The 19,696-nt window shown below is 46.4% G+C and overlaps 1 protein-coding gene across 2 annotated transcripts in view; it reads left to right on the top strand.

Annotated features, from left to right (window-relative positions):
• MAF (MAF bZIP transcription factor) overlaps positions 1–19,696 on the top strand; it is a 339,020-nt gene that overhangs the window by 308,991 nt on the left and 10,333 nt on the right. The gene's annotated exons all lie outside the window — the stretch shown is intronic.

Here is a 19,696-nt window from a genome sequence, read left to right as displayed (position 1 = left end):
CTACTTTTTTTCTCTCTTTCCTCATTAACAGAAAATTGAAGACTATGTTGATATATTTAAGTATAGCCATGAAACGACGACCCGGCAAACCGAGCCACACACAGTAAAGGGGACTCAAACTTTTGTTCTAGAGGCCCATACTGTGGATGCCTGTGTGGGCGAATGTCAGTGTGTTTTTGGAACCATGGCCCGTGAGATAAGAGAGAAGGCCAGGTGGTGGCATTTTTGTGGGATTGGACATTTTCAAGCAATGGGAAATTCAGACAGGTAAATGATTCCCTCTTAAAAATCAGACTACTCTTTAAATGTAGATAGCCCAAAGCAGTCATTCACAAATTGGTAAAAGAGGTTTAAATAGGTGTGTCCCTTGCTGCCCTGCAAACTGAGGGGACAGAGGCGAGGAGGAGGAAGATGATGTTGGCCAGAGCAGGGCTGAGGGCAGATGGAGTCATGGTGGGTTTTAGAATGGGATGAGGACGTTAGTCAAAATGGCAGCACACACACAGGCTGTGAAGAGGGTGGGGAATGAGAGGAATCTGGCACATCTTGACAAGACAGAAAATGCCTGACCAGGAAATCCAGTCTACCATATTTTTTCATTCAAAAAATAGGATTGCTGGATGGACCTGGGTGTAATCTGCCTCGGACGTCTGTCCAACCTCCCCAAGGCAATTTTTATATATAGCCTTCCCTCACTCACATCCACCCTATGGGACCCTGAACCCCAGTGCCACCCCATGCCCCAGTGCCCTTGCATTGCTCCTGCCTGCGGTGTCTTTGCCAGGCAAAGAGGAAGGAGTCCTGGGCCATCCTTGATGATCCATTTCAAACAAAGATTTGGGCACATTCTTTGCTGAGCCTTCTTGGACATGGCTCCATACAGCTCCCTCTGGTCCTCACACTTCCGTAAACCTTCCTCGTTGTGTCGATTCCATCTGTTTAAACATCAGTCTTGCCCTCCAGCCTTTTAAGGGCAGAGGCTGTATTTCTTGAGCCCCACCTCCTTACCCCCTTGGCCCTGGCACTGCAAGGCCCTAAATCCTCCATTTGTTGGGTCAGTAGGTATTTTTGGAGCACCTACAGTGTGCCTGGATGATTTGCAGTTGTGGGGATTTCAGCAATAAACGAAACATTTGCTGGTGGCCCTGTGGAGTTTACTGGCTATTGAGGACAGACAACAAGCAAGTGGTCCCCATCCCGCACCCCCAAAATATATGTATATATGCGACTATCAATTGTGAGACATGCTCTGAAGACATGCTCAGAATTTAGGGCTTGGGGCTACGTGGGCAGAATGGTCCAGGAAGGCCTCTTCGTGGAGGTGATGGTTAATTCCAGACTGTATAGCAGGCTGTTGAGAGTCTAGAATTCACTTTCATTCACCAACCTGGTATGGGTATGAGTAAGGACCCTATCATTCAGTGGGTTGGCATTTGAATTTTGGAGGTTTGCTCGCTGTAAACCGTGCACCCAGAGAACTCCGCCAACAGCCTGCACTGCAGGCGACCACGTCATCCTGGTTCGTCCAGAACTTCACCAGTTATGGTGTTGATGACCCTGAGTTCCAGGAAACCCTTCGGTCCCAAGCAAACCAAGGTAGTCGGTGACACTACGGAAGAGTGACCAGACATCTCTCAGTTGCTGCACAGGACACGGGAGCACTGGGCAGGGGCAGGATGCAGATATCCCAGATGGGCAGAATTTCAGAAACACTGGAAGGAGAATCTAGTAGAACAGTGAGTTACGAGATCAGGAACTGCAAGCCGAATCAGCCTTGACTGAATCTTTCACATTTCAGTGAGACAATACACATGGACACTGCCTTGGCCAGAGTGGCAAACCACAACAGGGTTGTGCCCCAGGGAGTGCCTGTGAGAAGTCAGGCCTAGAAAGGTACCCGGATCTCCTGGGCCTGTGGCCAGCGTGGTCAGGGTAACAGGATGTGACAGGACGAGATTGCATCTGCACTGGGTTCCCTTTGAGCCCTCACTTCCCCTGCTGACCACCTGCCATGTGGGGGCTCAGAGCAATCACGGCCAGGTCCGCAGAAGAACCTGAGGAACTGGGGGTAGGGTGGAAGGGTCGGGTCCAGTTCAGATCTAACATTCCCTGGAAGAAAGAGATCTGGCCTGCCTAGAGTGGCCAGATTAAGTAAAAATAAAAAACACTCAGTTAAATTATAATTTCAGATAAATGACTGATTTTTTAGCATAAGTGTATCCCATATTGTATGGAACATACTTATGTAAAAAAAAACTTGTTGCTTATCTGAAATTCAAATTAAATTCAGGGTCTTGTATTTTAATCTGCAACCCCATCGCCCATTTCCAGAGCACCATTCTGCCTCACATCGCACCTGGCACCGCCTCCCACCCCATCGAAGGCATGAGGCCCCAGATGCGAGAATGGCAGCAGTTTGGCCCCAACAACACTAAGTGTTGCATTTTAGCTCAAGTTCACAAAATGGCCTAAATTTCATTTTCTCTGATACCTGGCCAGAGACTCTTGAAAGAAATAAACTGAGCATTCAAAATAAGCCAAAAAGACAGAGTGGATTATGGTGCCCCTGGTAGATATGGCTCTATCAGATACAGTGGAGACCTAAAAATTAAGGAGAGAGCGTGCCTTTCTCCAGGAGCCTGGAAAGAAGCACAAAGATCCCATCGTGACCTCTCTTCCAGCCAGGGGCAGCTTGTATTCTGGGAGAAACTGGTGTGCAGTGACAAAGCTGCCTTCAGGGGTAGTGGAGGCTGGACTTTGTCTGAGGGGACCAGAGGCAAGGGTTGAGCTGTGTAGGTAGCCTGTCGCAGGGGACTCCTGGAAGGAAGAGCCTCAGATCAGCTCAGGCTCCAGATCCTACAGTGATAAGTGCGGGTCACACCCCGGCAGCCACAAGCAGTGCACAGAGGCAGGAGCAGAACATGGAGCTGGTGGGGGGCGGTCCAAAGGGGGAAAAGGTGATACAAGCCAGGGCAGAAGAGAACCAAGCAAAGAACAGTGACTGTGTTATCATGAGTCACCATCATAGGTGCTAAGACCAGGGCACATGGGGGCATCCGACTAGACCAGTGGTTCTTAACTGCAGTGGGAGGGGGTGCGGACATCTGGAGACACTGGGTTGTCGCAACAGGGTAGGGTGTCGCTGCTGGCATCGAGTGGGCCAGGCCCCAGGGTGCTGCTCAACACCCTGGAACACACAGGACGGTTCCATGAAACGAAGGCTTGTCCAACCCAATGCCTATAGTGCTGAGGCTGAGAAACCCCAGGATAGACTAAACGGCACAAGAATAACCCCATTCTTCCTCATGAGTGGCCTCTCGGTAGGATCCAATGCACTTGGGGTTTCCAGGTCCCCACATTCCAAAAGCCCGGCAGACGTGCAAAGGAGAACAACCCCTAAGCAAGAGGAACTGCGGGAAGTGAGAATTAAGAGGGGGACGTCCTCCAACCAATCATTCCCAGTGGTTATTTTGCCAGAGTGTATGCTTATTAACCAATTACAGCAGAGATTTACAGAGCGGAATTACATTTTCATTTAAGAAGGACCAACACCATTCCCTCCCAAGCCAGTAGCAAATTCTATGGGGCTTTAATGTGACCAAAGACAGAGTCAGCCTAATAGAGCCTGGGTGGTAATGGGTGCTTGGGATTTATACTTTAATTGTCTCCACGGCTCCCTGTCTCACGGATGTATTTGTCTTGGTACGTGGACACCAGCAGCGTGCCATAACATTACACACAGGATTATGAGGGGTTTTTTAATTATTATTTCATCTGTAATTATAGGCAAGATCAGTTTATTATTTAGAAATCCTTGAAAACATTTTAATTGAAATGGTCAGTGGCCTTTAACTGACCCTGTTTTAAAATACACCCTGGCAACCAAAGTGTGTTCAGCTCCTGGATTAATAAGGAGAGTCCCTGTGCTAAACCAAATCATAAGCATTATTTAAAATTTTGGATTTGAGGGTTTTTTTTTTTTTTAAGATTTATGGTACAGTTGAAATGAGGTCAAGTAGAAGCACTAAAGAATTTAATTAGAAATGTCCTCGCATGCTCCCTATCGCTGTAAACCTCGCATAGGTTGTCCCTGGAGGGCTTGGAGTCATTGGAGATGGCAGGAATTTTTTTTTTTTTTTTAACTCCTAATAAGAAGGAGCTAGAATCTGCTGCCATGTGTTCAATAGGGATTGCTGGGGATCTAGATAATAGGGAGAAGAGGAGAGGCACCTGGAGAAGCCAGGCTTGGTCGGCAAGGAAAAAGGCTAGAGCCTCTCGTGTGTCCTCAGGGGCTGGCCCCAGCAAGCACATTTATTGCACACATTTCCCGAGCACCTTCTGTGTCTCAACACTGTGCAAGAGGCTGGGGGCCCAGGGCTGACTGAGTTGTGGGGCATGTTCTTAAAGATCTCATGCACGAGTGCAACAAACTGAAAGACTGAACAGACAAAACAGAACAGCACCTCCGCTTCGTCCTGGAGAAGTGTGTGCAGGAGTCGGTGGGCCCCAAAGGCTGGAAGGCTGGGCTTGCCCTGGGGAATCAACCAGCTGGCTGTCTTTGCCCAGAACGTGGGTCTTGAAGGATGTGCACTTGGGTGGACGCAGAGGAGGGAGAGGGAGGCAGGCAGAGGACGCCACCTGTGCCTACACGCAGACAATGGCTGGGCTGGCTTACCAGAACCCTGCGGTGTCCCAGCATTCCTCTGACCAAGAGGGCCAGCCGGGGCTGCGAGTTATGGCAGGGAGAGAAGCCAGAAAGTGACTCCATTTGAAAGTCAGATGCTTGATTCGAAGATCTTCTTCTGCTTATTGAAGCCCATTCTATGACCCCGCCTGCCAAGGTCCAGCTAGGATGGACTATGGAAGGGTCAGGGTTTCGGGACCCGGCTAGGCTTCCGGTAGGTGTTCCAGGGCAGGAACACCTGCTGGCACTACTGAGGAGGGAGTCTTGGGAGAGGGACAGGAAGGACACCTGGGTTCTGGGGAGGCGTGACTGGCGGTAGGGAACGGGAGAGGGTGCTTCTCGCCCTTCCCTCTACAGCTGAATCCCAACGTTAGCAAACAGCTCAAACACAAGCCACCACCATGACTATGCTTGCTGCTGGCGCCACTCGCTGGGCACCTGTGGTGCTGGGCATTTTCCTCCATTATTATTTAACACTTGTAACAACCCTGCATGGTCAGGTATTTCTAGAGGTTGGCCTTCCCCCCAGCACTGCAGTGAAGAGCTGTCAGCCATCACCAACCAAATCAATTCCTCCTGTAACGTCCCCTAGAAAGTCACCCATGTGGGAAGCAGCCTGATGCAAATCAAGCAGCTGTCCCCAGTGGCTTTCAGTCTGAAGCTCACATTCGGGGGAAAAAAAAAATCCATTTTCTCTTTATACTGTATGTGGCTTCTCTCTTGGGCTTACATTCCCATGGGCCAAACATCCTCCAGAGTAAGTGAAATAGAGGTGAATTGACTGCCAGTTGCTTTGAGGATTCCCCCAGGGCATCCCAAAGCACATTTTGCATCTGCCACATGTAACAGTCAGCGTTTGCTGCATAACAAAGCACCCCCAAAATGCAGTGCTTAAAGCAGCAATCATTATCATCGCTCACCTGTCTGTCTGTAGGCTTAGGGTCAACTGATCCAGGCTGGGTTGGGCTCCAGGCTACGGATTGTGTTCACATCTACTTTGTGTGTCTCTCCTTTTCCTTGGACTAGTGTTCCCCAGGGAGCACTTCCCGAATGGGGAATGGCGGAAGTGTAAAAAGGCACAATCTAACAATGCAAGAGTGTTGCAATTCTCTGCTTGTCTGTCTGCTCATATCCCACTGCAAAGCAAGTTACATGGCCAAGTTCACGATGAGACTGAGGTGGCTGAATTGCTTCTTACCCCTCTCTCTCAGGACTGTGATAGGCACTGGGTGGGGTCTATATCTGGGAGGTAGGATCAGCTAGCCCTTCGCTGCACAGTCGAAGGCAGGGGCTGTCTCTGCCTGCTTTATGCTGGGACAAAGGTGCTGACTTTACCAGTTTATATTTTCAAGCTTGAGAAACACAACTGTGGCTCTTCCTTTGAAAGAATCCTGAAGCAGACTTTAGCAAAATAAGTTGCTTTTCTAGATGAATATAACTCTTATTGCATTTGAAAAATAAATGTGCACTAAAAGTAATTAGCGCATGTTGGTTCATGAATAATACACTATTTTACAACTATTTGCCGAGCATAATGAGACAAGCTACTAAATTGACAATGAACGCTCTATTATGTGATTGCCAACTGTTTTATAAGATATTGAACATATTCATTTCTCCTGCCATCATGCGTATTGTCAAGCTATTGCTTTTTAATAAATTAATTTTCCAGACATCTCTGGGGGTCTTTGTTTGAAATCTGGCTGAGGGTAAAAAGAAAGTTAATTGTGTGGTCTGTGCTGAACTACCGATGTTTGGGGGTTCACAGACAAGTGTCCCAGTTGGCAGCCCCTGCAGCAAACACTGCATGGGGCACACGAGTGCGAAGGGAGATGCTACCACAGCCAAGAACAATGTGAGAAGACCCAGTGGTGCCTTGAAAATGAAGAGGTTGTTTCCCCATGAAGGTCTTGGGAGGCTGGGATGGTGTCTGATCTGTTTCTGAAAATATTTAATGAAAGCAAAAATTAGCATCCAATCCTATTCTGTTCTACAAGCTTATTCTTGAATCCGCTTGTCAACTATTTTTCAGATGTCAATGTCAGCTTTGATGGGGGGTTTTATCGGCATCCCATCACCTCCCAATAAGGCAGAGCTGGGTCCTTTCCTCTGACCCCACAGTGCCTCGGCTTCCTCCCGTCAATGCTTTCATCATGTATGCCTTCATCGTTCACACTGCCCCAGATGCACGACTCCGGGGGAAGATAGCCGCACTGATCTCCGTAAACTGAACAGCTAGGGCCATTATAACAGAGCCCAGTGTAATGTTGCCCCCTGCAGTTGTGCAAGAGTCTCTAAACGACCAGTTTATGGATCTGTTTCCAATCCCTGGTCTGCACTCTGAGGCTAACGCAATATAGGATTCCCATGCCCATATTTCAGGGTATTAAATAGGACCGATGTTAGGCGGTACTTAACAATTGTTTGTTCAGTGAATAAATGACCCATCCTATAAATGTGCTTTCCCATTATTTAGGCAAAGATCCTTCTTCATTGCACGAAAAACCTGCGTGGGTAGTTGCTCATTAAGAATGGCCTGTCTTGATGGTAACACGTTGCCAGCTCTTACTGAACTGGAGTGTTATTTCTGGGACTTCTGCCATGTCTAATCCTATCAAATGCATGGGTCACTTCGGAAAGCAATCTCAGCTGCTTTCAGGGAACAAATTTGTTTCAGAGAACAAATAACTTCAGACGCGTATTTACCTGGGCTTTTTGATATTTGATTGTCTGTCCTCTAGCCACACCTCACACAAAGCTCATGTGCCACAGGGGCCAGGCAGGGACGGTGTTAACCCCAAAGCTCCCCCATCTAATACTGGGTCACGTGTGTTTCTAGAGCTGCCTCCATTAATTTCTCCATGATCTGGACTGGGATGTTGGACTGTATGGACTCGAACTTCCTTTCTTTAAACACTGGGAATTGTCAAGTCGATTAGGGAATGCCCCAATTCTGGAATATTATACAGGTGTTACCAAAAGTGGCATTAATCAGACGGAAATGTTCTTGTAGAAAGTTTGTAAAGTACATAAGTGTTTCAAGAAAGTGGGAGGGAAGGAAGGAAATGTGCCTATGTTCATATCTCTCCACATTCATCTCTTGCAGGCACAGCCATATTAATAGACCACAGTGTATTTTGTGTTCTTTATGTGTATACTGTCTCCATAGCTATATTTACATTTTTATAATACTTGCTTTCCTGTTTTCATCTTTCTGCAGTGTGAGTGCTTTCTTTACTGATGGGTTGGAGTGAACTGACAGAAAGATAGGCGGACTGATGCCTGATAACTAGACAGCCGATAATACGTAGATAAAAATCACGCTTGAATCGAATGGGCAAAGCCTTTTCCCTTTGTGCTTGGTGCTGAGACCACGGTCTTCCATCCCATAACATAGGTCATTTTATTTCCACTTCTTCCAACTTTCAGGACCTAGACTGCACTCCTGTAGGACCTCCTTTAGGTACATATCCGATTTTAGGCTAAGAGATAAAATGCAGCAAGAACTCATGTCCGGTTTTACCCTAGAAACCAGGTCAGAGTACCAAGATGGCGTCATCTCCCTCCCCTAGCCTTGCCTGGGTCATTAACAGTCTGCCCCCGAAAGCACCCGGCTTTGGAGACGTCAGTATCCTGGCCCAGAAGAGCCCACTGGCAAAGAGTGAGCCTGAGGGGGGCCTCTCCAGCCGAGCCGCCTCCTCTCCACATGGCGTATCCAGGGGGGATCAGTGCCTTGGCTGTTCCTTCTGTTCTGCCTGGAAGCTATTTCCCCATTTTTCCAGAGGCCAAGCTAATGTGACTACACAGAAGAACATGATGTTTTTTATTTTAATTTGCGTTTTGGGTGATTTTTAAAATAGATATTTGAACCAGACCCGCCTGACAAACTTCGGCCAGCATCAGACAAGGGGTGATTGTAAATTTGGGGCAAAGAAATGTGATAGAATGCAGCCCTACCCCATTGCATTAAAAAAGACATTCCTGAGGAGAGGTGGAGTCAATACAATGTGTGTGCTTGACTTGCCCCCAAATAAAAGGGTGGCCAAGGATCTCAGGGGCCCTCTTGCTGTTACATAAATGCAATTTGCTCAAAAAACTGGGGCTATCATGGAATGTCCCATTCTAAGACTGCATGAAGGGAAACTGACAGCTATTGCAAGCCGGAGTGTCAACTGTTTTCCCCCTGCTTGACTGATCTCTTCAGTCTCTAAAAGCAAACGTGTGCAGTGGGCATTTTCAGGGTAGCTGCTTTGTAGACACGAAAAGGCATCGTCACTTGCTGAAGGTTGATCAGCGGTAGCCCTGGGATGTGACCGGTGCTCTTGCCATTGCAATGCAGGGATTCTCCCGGCTGTAGCATTCTTTGAAGTCAATAGGTCTGTTTTCACAGACGATAAAACTAAGGCTTGCCCAGTTTGCTCAAGGCCACCAGCAAGGCAAGGGCAGGGTGGAGACTGGGTTTCCTGTGTCTGATGTGGAGTCCAGCTCCAGCGCTCAAACACGCTCTGAGCCGCAGTGTTTCCTCCTCGGTCATGTCTGTGGGTCGTGTCTCGGGCACATCCTTCCTGGCACTTCCAGTGGTACCCACATAAGCAGCCCACCTCAGCAGGCCAGAGGACAGACGTCAGGGCCAAATTAGGGTGCTAGCAAGAGCTTCCTTTGTCATTACCTCCTCCTGTGTCCATTTCTTAGAAAGGTTCTGTGCAATTCAGTTCTAGAAACTTAACTGTTTAAGAACCAGGGATGTTTTCTCAAGGCAAGAACTTTTCTATAGAGTTGCTCAGCAAGCGTATGATTAAATGCTAATATTCTCACTGGGTGGCCAATGTTTACCTCTTCAGAATGGAGGGTTCGGTGTAGCGTTTTTATTATAATTTTTTCCCATAAGCAGCTCTCCTGCAAATTGATAAGAGTTCCTTACAATTAGGTGGTAGTGCTGGGTGCTTAACACTGCCTGTAAAAGGCCTACAAAGACGGAGTGAAATTAATACACAGGCGGCCACCAGCTTCACAGCGACAGAACTCAGCGCACTCTGTGAAAAGGTGAATTCAGGACCAGTCTCACCACGAGGTTAGGACAAAACCCAGCACCTTGCACTGGCAAATGGAGAGGAGTCCCAGCCAGAGATGTTTCCAGCACATGCTTTGTGCTCCCCGTCCCTGGCCACCCCTCTGGGTGGCTCAACGGTAACCCCAGGGCTCGAGCAACTAGCCGGGTCCTGGGGACCGTTTGCCTTGTCCTCACTCCCCTCTCCACAGATGGATGGACGTACCGAACGGCTTCCAGGCTGCACACCATTAGTGCCCCCTCACTGCCCAGCGCAGAGCAACGGGCCCCGGCTTTGGTTGTTCATAATTTTCTGACACTTTTATGGCTCTGGTGCTCTCCGCCGGGGCAGGCAGCCCCCTCACAGTAGAGTGAGCTCCACAGACAATGGAGAGGGACTCTAACTGCAGGTGGAGGGTTGGGGCAGGCGTTCAGTAGAGCATCAAGGAGACATCCTGCAAAAGGCCTGGCTTCCAGATGAGCCTTGGGCACCCGCAAGCCCATCCCCCAACAATCGTTACTGTCGCTGCTGTGTTCGTGGCTCCGCCAAGGCCTGCTCCCAAAAGGGCAGAGGAGTCATTCGGTCCAGTGGAGAAGGGGGGTGGATTTAAAATTAAAGTCCCCAAAATAAATAATTAAAGTTATTAACCTGTTTCTGTGAACCGGGTGCCAAACAAGGCTTTCGTCCTCACAAGTCCCTGCGCACAGGTGCTCCAAGGAGGCAAATGACGCCCCAGGGTCACCCGGCGGGGCGGGTGAGGAGCGGGACTGCGCGCATCTCACCGGGCTGTCTTTACTGCATCGGATGCTTTCCCCAAGAACATTTCTGGTCTCCTGGATCCCTCTGTTGTCTGGTGTTACCCACCTTGCCCCATCGCAGATTCAGCACAATGTTGCTGGAAGGAGAGAACGGGATCCACTTTGTGCAGCTGCTGGGGTCACTGCCCTCGCCGGAGCCTATGTCAGCGATCCTCCTGCCCCAACTTCCAGCAAAGTGCAGCCCGGTAGAAGCCCCGAGAGGGACAGCCAGCTGTGCCCACCCCCCACCCACCCCCACACTGGGCTCCCAGAGCAGGCGGCCTCGTTACTTGGCCCAAGTGGAACCTGACGAGAAAGGTTTGAAGTTTGAGCCAAGTGTCAGAAAATTAGGAACAACCCGAAGCCGGGGTTTGCTGATATTTTTATGCCTAAATACTTCTTTCAAGGGTTTTTGAGGATTATATTTATTTAGTGTAATATAACATACGTAACTTTCCTTTTCTAACATCATTTAAAAAAAAACATTAGCAGAGATCAAATGGATAGACAGAATCAATACTTGGGCTCGTCGTTTAGTTCAGTGTTTCAGCAAGCCGTGATAAAACGAGAAGTGGAAAGGGGCTTGGCGTACAACCACGGCTGCGCCCTGCAAGAGCCGGGTCTGGACGCTCAGGGTTAGCAGGAGTGCGTTGAGGTGCGGAGGTGCGGAGTGGAACAGTCGGGGCTTGTGTTTCAACCTTGGCAGAACATCCAACTCTTGCAGAGAGAAGGTTCTCGTTGGACCCTCACCTGGCCAAAGCCACAGGGAGGTGGTGTTTGTACACACACGGCAATGAGAGGTGTAATTCAGCCAGCCCGCCCGTTATTTTAACACCTGAAGTGACCAAAAATAATCTACCTGCTTTTATTTTTCCTATGTACTTCATGCAGCCCTAAAGTTCACTACCCTGTTCCTGTGAAACTAGAAAGTGGTTCTGTTTGTGTCACTGCGTCAGCCCCCAGAGAACCTTCTGGAAGACCAATTACTGGACTCGAATCAGCCCACAGCTGTGCTCTGATGTGTAGGGAGGCGGCTGGGCACGTCCACAATCATTGGCATGTTTCGTCTTTCTTTGGATAACTTTTGCTTTTGAAAATGTGGTAGGATGTACTTTCATTGTAGAAAATGTGGGAAATGCAGATAAGCATAAAGACAAAAAGTCACCTACGTTTTCTGTAGCGAGAGAGAACTATTATTAACACCATTCAGTCCTCTCTCTCTTTCTCTTAATACATAAATTATATGTACCGAAGCACGAATTTACATTTGTTTAACAAAAATGGGATCATACCCTATAAACTCTTTTATAACTTGCATTTTTCACCTAATATGTTAAAACATCATTTCAGCCAATTACATTTCCTCCACGACATCATTTCATGGTAATCGGGAGGCCTGACTCCAACTGTTGGACGTTTCAATTGATCTCCGTTTTTCAGCATTATTATTATTAATTATTACTATTGCTTTAAGAGAAAAAATCCTCCACCTGTGTCCTGGAGAACATTATTGTTTCTGTTACTATCTTAAAAAATAGTGTCCTTTGTTTGCTGCTTAAATGTTTGTTACTGCAGAAAATAAAACTGAGCTTTGCTATTCAAAAAAAAAAAATAGTGTCCTGTGTTCAAGGGGTTTTGGGGTGAAACATGGTTAAATTGTTTTTATAAATAGGACTTTTCAGATCCATTAGTATGTTAGTGCAGTTTTTGGATTCCACAGCTCGCGTCACCTCTGTGCATACACACACACACACACACACACACACACACACACAAACTTAAAACACAAACACTGTTATCGCCCGTCCAGGCTGGAAGAAGTGTCTTATTTTAGGATTAACATTTAGAACTTGAATTTCTGGGTCAGAGTGTCTGGTTTGTATTCCTAATCTCACTATAATTTTATTTTAAATAATACTTATTATTACCAATTAGTACGATTACTACACTGAGGTTTAGCATATCGGGATATAGACATATATGTCTATATAAACCTAAGTGTGCGTGTTGCTGTTTTTCCATGTCTCTTATCTTTGTGTTTTATGAGTGCTAAAGCTGTGAGGTCTTTGGGAGTATTTTGGGACATACATGCAGGCTTCTAGAAGGTTCTGGAATCTTGTTTAGGAAAAAGGGTGATCCAAATGAAAATCTTCCTAAGTCATCTGGAAGGATTTGCTCAGCCTCTCTCCCTGAGGTGGGTTTGGATGCAGCTGCTTGTAGGAGAGAAACGCCAAGTGCTTGATCATAAAGTCCTTAAAATCTAGGCCACACCAGGTAAAATTGCCCAGGACCACATCTAAGGGCGAGTCCTGTCTCAGAAAACCAGGCTGGGAATTCTGAACATTTTACCAGCGTAGCCAAGAAAGTCTTCAGACTTTCTCAGTAGGTTCTTAAGCAGAACAATTAACACTAACACTACGAGGAGCTGGCAAAACCGGCTGACCGAAAGTTTAGCTGGATTCTTTCACATTCAGCCTTTTTAATTTCGCTGATGCAAAGCTCCTGCCCTCTCCTGTCTTGGTTCCAGAGGGAAAGAGTGTTCCATACCTCGGGACGTTAACGGGCAGCACCAGGGGAGATGAACATGGCCAAACACCAGGCAGGCAGAGTGTCTGGGGAAAGCGAACTGGTCCGCAGCAAATGCACCTGGGTGAAAGCGCACCTGCTCTTCTTGGGGGGAAGCTCTTGCCAGAGATTCAAACCAGCCACGTGGGCGGCCCAGAAAAGGTTTCTTGCCAGTGGCCTTAAAAATCCCCATACTGTTTGACCTTGCATTCTCTTTTGGATCCATGTTAAGAAAATAACCAAACAACCCCACCCCCCCGAAATGTTACACAAATGTATTTATATTTTATTTATACGAATGGATATGGTAGTGGAGGAAACTTAACTGTCCAATAACAATAAAACGAGGATGAGACTATGGAATATCTGTTCACTGAATGCAGGATCATAAATTTTGATGAAAGATTTATCAAGAATTTATGCAGTTAGAAACATATGAAACTGTACGGAGTATAATCACAACTCTATAACACTAAAACTTAAGAGATACAAATACATTGTAAAATGCATTTTAAAAACGAGTAAAAGAAAATGTATCAGAATATTGGGTTGATTTTGAGTGGTGCGACTATGGGCACATTTTTTTTTTTTTTCTGATTTTTCTCTCAAGTTTAAATGCTAAGTAAGTATTCATTTTCTTTTTTCTTTTCTTCTCTTTCCTTTCTCCATCTCTCTCTCTCTTTCTCTTTCTTTCTTTCTTTCTTTCTTTCTTTCTTTCTTTCTTTCTTTCTTTCTTTCTTTCTATTTCATTTATATGTATTAACATATAATGTATTATTTAGTTCAGGGGGACAGGTCTGTGATTCATCAGTCTTACGCAATACCCAGCACTCACCACAACACATACCCTCCCCAGTGTCCATCACCCAGCCACCCCATCCCTGCCACCCCCCTCCACCCCAGCAACCCTCATTTTTTCCTGAGATCAAGAGTCCTTATGGTTTGTCTCCCTCTCTGGTTTCTTCTTGTTTCACTTTTTCCTCTCTTCCCCTATGATCCTCTGCCTTGTTTCTCAAATTCCACGTATCAGTGAGATCTTATGATAATTGCCTTTCTCTGATTGACTTACTTCACTTAGCATAACACCCTCTAGTTCTATGTTGTTGCAAATGGTAAGATTTCCATGTTTTCATGGCTGCACAATATTCCAGTGTGTGTGTGTGTGTGTGTGCGCGCGTGTGTGTGCGTGTGTGTGTGTTATCCATTCATCTGTCAATGGGCACCTGGGCTCTTTCTGTAGTTTGGCTGTTGTGGACATTGCTGCTATGAACGCTGGGGTGCAGGTGCCCCTCCTAATCACTACACTTGTATCTTTGGGGTAAATACCCAGTAGCATAATGGTAGCTCTATTTCCAACTTTTTGAGGAACCGCCGTACTGTTTTCCGGAGTGGCTGTACCAGCTTGCATTCCCACCAACAGTGTAGGAGGGTTCCCCTTTCTCCGCATCCTCACCAACATCTGCCGTGTCCTGACTTGTTAATTTTAGCCATTCTGACTGGTGTGAGGTGTATCTCATGTGGTTTTGATTTGTATTTCCCTGATGCTGAGGGACGTGGAGCGCTTCTTCATGTGTCTGTTGGCCAGTTGGATGTCTTCTTTGGAGAAACGTCTGTTCAAGTCTTCTGCCCATTTCTTGATTGGATTATTTGTTCCTTGGGTGTTGAGTTTGATAAGTTCTTAAGATTTTGGATAACAGCCCTTTATCTGATATGTCATTTGCAAATATCTTCTTCCATTCTGTCGGTTGTCTTTTGGTTTTGTTGACTGTTTCCTTTGCTGTGCCAAAGCTTTTTATCTTGATGAAGTCTCAATAGTTCATTTTTGCCCTTGCTTCCCTGGCCTTTGACGATGTGTCCAGGAAGAAGTTACTGTGACTGAGGTCAAAGAGGTTGCCTGTGTTCTCCACAAGGATTTTGATGGATTCCTGTCTCACATTGAGGTCTTTCATCCATTTTGAGTCTATTTTTGTGTATGGTGTAAGGAGATGGTCCAGTTTCATTCTTCTGCATGTGCCTGTCATATTTTCCCAACACCATTTGTTTTCCATTGGACATTTTTTCCTGCTTTGTTGAAGATTAGTTGACCATAGAGTTGAAAGCCCATTTCTGAGTTCTCTATTCTGTTCCATTGATCCACGTGTCTTTGTGCCAGTTCCATACCATCTTGATGATGACAGCTCTGTAATAGAGCTTGAAGTCCGGAATTGTGATGCCACCAGCTTTGGTTTTCTTTTTCAACATTCCTCTGGCTATCTGGGGTCTTTTCTGATTCCATACAAATTTTAGGATTATTTGTTCCATTTCTGTGAAAGTTGATGGTATTTTGATAGGGATTGCCTTGAATGTATAGATTGGCCTAGGGAGCACAGACATTTTCACAATATTTGTTCCTCGAAATCATGAGCATGGAACCTTTTTCCATTTCTTTGTGTCTTCCTCAATTTCTTTCATGTGTATTCTATAGTTTTCTGAGTCCAGATCCTTTGCCTCTTTGGTTAGATTTATTCCTAGGTATCTTATGGTTTGGGGTGCAGTTGTAAATGGGATCGACTCCTTAATTTCTCTTTCTTCTGTCTTGTTGTTGGTGTATAGAAATGCAGCTGATTTCTGTGCATTGCTTTTATACCCTGCCACTTTGCTGAATTCCTGTATGAGTTCTAGCAGTTCGAGGGGGGGGGTCTTTTGGGTTTTCCACATAAAGTATCATATCATCTGCAAAGAGTGAGAGTTTCACTACTTCTTTGCCGATTCGGATGCCTTTTCTTTTTGTTGTCTGATTGCTGAGGTTAGGACTTCTAGTACTATGTCGAACAGCAGTGGTGACAGTGGACATCCCTGCCGTGTTCCTGACCTTAGGGGAAAAGCTCTCAGTTTTTCCCCATTGAGAATGATATTCACTGTGGGTTTTTCATAGATGGCTTTTATGATATTGAGGTATGTGCCCTCTATCCCTACACTGTGGGGAGTTTTAATTTTCATTTCTAATAAAAGTAGTAGTATATATTGTTTAAAGAAAATTATTCAGCAATTGTTTCTGAGATCAACTGTATTTAAATACAATGATAGGATTTCCTCCCCACCCCCAACCAATCTCATAAGTCATATTTAAGGATATAGAGAAAGAATCAAACCATTTTCAGGTAGACTACTAATGGAAACCACAGTTGTTCCGTTTAGACGAGTCTAAATGAGTTTGAATGTAGGAGGTAGAGCCGGGAGGGATGAAGCCGGGGGGCAAGAGAAACCACAAATGCAGAGTGGTTTGGAGCTGCATGGGCTCAGTGAGGTGAAATTTCTGGGACAACGTCACACAGGAAGTGGTGGCCCCAGGATTCACATGTTCTTCTCATTGGTGAAAAGGGGACAGTGACATTTAATTCAAAAGTAGTGAGATTTAAAAGGACAAAACGGCTTTTCAGTTCAACGTTTTGCATGGAGTCTTGGTAAGCACTCAGGAACCGGGACTTTATAAAAGTGGATCTTCTCAAAAGGAGCGATGGTCATGACTCCAAAGGAGGACAGGCTCCTCGTGAACATCCGATAGAGTCAGGAAAGCTGGGGGAGGCGCACAGCCTCTTTAATCTGAATGCGTGATGGAGATCTTCTATTTGCATATATCTACTGGGAAAATTAAAAGCAGCTTTTCTCCCACACACGAGGTGCCGCGGGGCGGGCCTGGTAAACAGACCAGCTTCGAGAGTGACGATCTTCCTGAGTGGTGTGGTGCATTTCTAAGAGCAGACGGCCCCTCAGCGAGGGGGGTACACACGGAAGCCAGATTGAACCCGTGCTCCATTGCGTGGTTAGTTGTGGTCTTTACCCGGTGTTCAGATGGGGTCCCTGGAGTGTCTCTGTTGGTGATTGCAAGGAAGTCAGGGCATTCGCTGGTTGAATAACGTGGTAAAGCGGTGCGGGTGCGGCGGCTTTTTTTTTTCTACCCAAACTGAATGTAGACTCACCTGGAATTTCCACTCTAATTAAAAATCGTGAACTTGGTCCAGTGGGAAAATGAAAGACAAAGTGCTTCTGCCTTAAATAAGGAGACTGGTTGCTTGGGGGTATTTTATATAAATAGTTACAGATCGTGACAACGTGAAGTTAAAATATGTAAAAGGGGGCGCCTGGGTGGCTCAGTTGGTTAAGCATCTGTCTTCGGCTCAGGTCATGATCTCAGGGTCCTGGGATCGAGCCCCGCGTGGCGGGGGCGGGGGTGGGGGGGCCCTGCTCAGTGGAGAGCCTGCTTCTCCCTCTCCCTCTGCCCCTCCACCCCACCCCCTGCTCCTGTTCCCTCTCTCAAATAAATAAAATCTTTAAAAAATATATGTAAAAAAATCCTAAATTGTAACACCCAATATGGATGAGGTGGTAAAAAAACAGAAACATGTATGTCCTGCTGGTTGTAACCCATCCAGACAGCAGAAGGCAATATGCAGTAAGAGCCAAATAAGAGCTCTTGGACCCAGTAGTTTCATGTCTACAAATGTATGCTGAGGAGGTAAATTCAGAGGAGGAACAAGCTGTATGCATAAAGATGTGAAGTGAGCCATTAGTTCTAGCAGCAAAAACTAGAAATAACCTACGTGCTCCATCGGATGAATTTCCAAACGATGACCCACTGGCAATCCAATATATTTGGCATCCGTTAAAATTGCTGAAAAGTGAGGAATAAGATAATTTGCAGGAGGAAAAAGGGAAAAGAGAGGCAGGAAACCAAATAGTACAAAGATTTAAAAGGTAATAAACAAAGATGAAACTCTGCTGGAATGGTGGTCTTGGAGCCTTTCTAAGAATTACCTTTAGTGTTCCCTACCTTAACTCATCAAGAGGCGTAATCAGAGCAGTGTTTTACGGGATCATGTGGAAAATACTTTGTGATGTTCCTTCGTATTCTAAAATGAACTCAACCAGACTAGCTTGGATGTGTCGAAAGGCACAAAGAGTTAACACATGGGGGAAATACTGCTCTTTTAGAAGCTTTTTCATTGTAAACTTCTAAAAATGGTACCTGCTGGTGACCAGAATGGGCAGCCAGTGTGCAAGGCAGGCTCTCTGTCCTAGTGCTGACCTTAATGAAAGTCATCGGGCCTCCTTCACTGAAGTTCAAAACAAAACCACCCATAACCCCATTTTAAACAGCAAAACCACAAGCCACAGCTTCAGTCTTTGCTGGGGATGCTTCCATTTCTTGTTTCCTGTTGATAGAAGGGTCTCCCTGAATCAGCCTTGGAAGTGAAAATTGGCTGCCTTTGGGAGGGAAAGCCACTCAGAAGTAAATGACATGGAGCTCTCTCCTCCTGTTCTGGGTGGGTCCAAAGGCCCTGAGCCGTGGTGGAGAACTCTGGACGCTGAGTCCATTAGAAGTGAAACCTAGGGACCCAAGGCCAGGTGCAGACCTCTTCATAACCAGGATGAAAGGAAAGGTGTGGGGGGCTGGTGCTGGATAAACGGCTTGTACGGAAATAATTTGCAAAGTTTATACTCGGCGCTGGGCACTGGGAGGACAGCCAGGTCCCATGCTTGGGTACAAAACTAAATCATCTTCTCTGTGAATAATTCGCTCATTGTATAAATTCAATGAGCATATACTGCTGGTCTGTGGGTTACCGGTTAAACAGTGCGACGTAGCATGAGGTGCAGGGATTTGAAGGTGATGGACCTAGATTCAAATATGGACTCAGCTACTCAGCAGCTAGGGGGCTGTCAACAGTTTCCGTAAACCTCCAGATTCATCATGTGAGCGTAAATAAGAAACTGCGTGCGATGGACCTAGACCAGCAACTGGCCTGTAGCAGACGCTCGACAGTAGTATCTGCAGCTCGTAGCCGTGGTAACGGGAGAGGCGCATCACTATGATATAATTACAATATCTGTCACCTGTGCAGACACTTTATTGCACGTGCGTGTGCGTGCGCACACACACCTGACTGCCGGTGAGCAATAGCAGCCTTGGATGTAGAATAAGCTAAAGAAGGAGTGAGGCTCATGGCGTCCACGTGCTCACCTTGTGCAATGTGAAGATGCCTACAGACCGAGAGAGAGCAGGGAAAGTGGGTAGTCACCCTAAACGCTGGCCTTCCACAATGTAGCACCGAGTGTATGCTTGCTGAGTGAATGATTATATGCAGACTTTGTCTGTCGGACTTAGAGAGCTTCTGGATTTGGGGGAATACTCACCTCTCCTTGTCAGGTTCCCCCAAGCCGATTCTTACCCTCCTGATGCAGGATCCATATGGGAACCAGCACAGTGACCTTGACAGTGCAGGGAGGTGGGCCGCCAGCAGATTCTCCCTTGGTTCTCTTTGATATTTTGGATATCACCTTGGCTGATGATACTCTGATGTCTTCTTTGCACTGGCTTAACTTCTACCTTCACCAAATGCCCAGAGCTTAGCTAGAGGTAGTCACCTCTCTGCTCAGCCCGAGGAACTTAAGATGATGCATCCTATTGGAAAGGATGTGTTTAACCCATCAAAGAAGTGGTGGCCTTGGTTCAGGGCATTTGCATGACTTTTGACCTCACACCTGGTATTTCCTGGCATTTCAGCAAAAGCATTCTCTATCAGGCCTAAGCGGATTTCCTTACACCCCTGCTGGATTGGGAA

The sequence above is a fragment of the Ursus americanus genome, chromosome 21, assembly GCF_024610735.1.
Source record: "Ursus americanus isolate L20-20 chromosome 21, mUrsAme1.1.p, whole genome shotgun sequence".
NCBI lineage: Eukaryota > Metazoa > Chordata > Mammalia > Carnivora > Ursidae > Ursus > Ursus americanus.
The sequence above is the reverse complement of the archived record's forward strand: the minus strand, read 5'-3'. Positions and strand labels throughout refer to the sequence as shown.